General features: G+C 46.4%; 1 protein-coding gene across 1 annotated transcript in view; it reads left to right on the top strand.

Annotated features, from left to right (window-relative positions):
* Positions 1 to 1,675, top strand: part of LOC113213718 (uncharacterized) — a 73,449-nt gene that overhangs the window by 52,750 nt on the left and 19,024 nt on the right. Inside the window, exon 3 of the mRNA XM_052265223.1 lies at positions 731 to 836. The gene's annotated coding sequence lies outside the window, so the exon portion shown is untranslated. The remainder of the gene's footprint in view (positions 1 to 730; positions 837 to 1,675) is intronic.

Here is a 1,675-nt window from a genome sequence, read left to right as displayed (position 1 = left end):
TCTCTCCCTCCCTCTATCTCCCTCTGTCTCCCTCCCTCTCCCTGTCTTTTAACACTGAACATTCTTCAATTAAGGATCCCTTATTTATAAGGGTGGCCCACTTACCCCGGATACTTTCGTAGTTATTCTGTGCCGCATGCAGGCGTGTGTGGACGCGTTGTCTACACGAAAGGGGCTAAAAGGCGACGTGCTGGGAGAAGGTATAATAGGCAAGCCCTCGCGCACGGCTGCATGCGGTACAATATGACTAAGAAATTTTTCCGGGGTATTTGGGCCATCACCTTGTGCCCCCACTACCTTATGCCCTGTACACGGTAAAAACGATGTCTCATTTTTTGAGGAAAAAGGGAAAACTTTTGAGGAACTCCCCTGGTATGACAAAAACTCCTCAGATTTCGAGGAAGTCCCCCCCCCCCCCCCAAAAGAAAAGTGTGACTTTTCCTCATTTTTTGTGAAGATTCCTTTAAATCTAAGGCGAGATCGGAGAACTCTTCCTCAAACATGGGAGTTCCTCAAAGTTTTTCGTTTTTCCTCAAAAAATAGGACATTGTTTTTACCGTGAAGGTACATGTGCTGTGCATTATCATGAGAAAATGTTTTCTTATGTGTTGTATTATTTTTCTCTACACTGATAAACGTTAGTAGTGTGCAACTGCAAGTTGAACACGTGTAAGTATTCAATTTGCAGTGTATTTTTGATTAATGTTGATTTGTCTTGTTTCCCCATCAGGTTGGCGGTTTCGCTGCGGCCCTGCGAGGTCCACCCCTATCGTCCCGCACCACCCACGAGGATTAAGGCTTGCATCACCACGCACCGGCACCACCACCACCACACGGTAATGATCACTGATAAGATGCTGTCAGTCGCGCATCATTTTTTTTCGGCTCCCCCCTTTTTTTTCCACTTTCCTCGCCCCGCCACCTCTAATCGTTCCGCACACAACGCGATCAACTCGTTTGCCAATGCTGCTGCTGCTGTGCGGCGCTGTGCAATGGGCTTATGCTCTGTGGTTACAATACCACCACCACCACCACCACCACCACCACCACCACACACACACAATCCTAGATTTTACGCTTCGGAGAGTCAGGTGTGAGAAAAAAATGTATTTTTTTTTCTTTATTTCCAAAGAAGTCAAACTATATTTTTGTTTACTGTTTGTCGGCCGTTTTTTTTTATTTATTTATTTTGTTCTGCGTGCTGTGCACTATTGCGGGCCCGGTTATGAATAACTCAGAGGTGCGCTGTCAGTCGGCGCAACAGATGTCACCCGGCGACACATCTCTCTAGGAGCCGCCGCCGCCGCAGAAGCCGCGTGGGCAGGGAAAATAACAACCCTTCGCGTACGTTACATACAAAATATTATTTCTCTTTTCCCAAACACAACGTCACGAAACTCTTTAAGGTCGTATTACTTCGCGGGAATTATATTTTTTAATACATTACACTGAAAGTGTTAAACGCATAACAGGTCAAATAAACAGCGATCCGGTGCTGAACGAAATAAACCGCCACAGCGAGAGCTTTTATATGTTTAAAATGTTATCCGCTTGCTTCTCATGTGCCACGTCGCAATGTGGTCCCCTTTGTGCTCTTATTCTGCCCTGCCGCCTGCGGCGCTATGATGAGAAATGTAATACTCAACTACCGCAGCTGTAAACCCCCCCCCCCCTC

This window comes from Frankliniella occidentalis, unplaced genomic scaffold (assembly GCF_000697945.3).
Source record: "Frankliniella occidentalis isolate FOCC.00 unplaced genomic scaffold, Focc_3.1 Scaffold25, whole genome shotgun sequence".
Classification (NCBI taxonomy): domain Eukaryota; kingdom Metazoa; phylum Arthropoda; class Insecta; order Thysanoptera; family Thripidae; genus Frankliniella; species Frankliniella occidentalis.
Note: the sequence above shows the minus strand (reverse complement) of the source record. Positions and strands in the feature narration are given on the sequence as shown.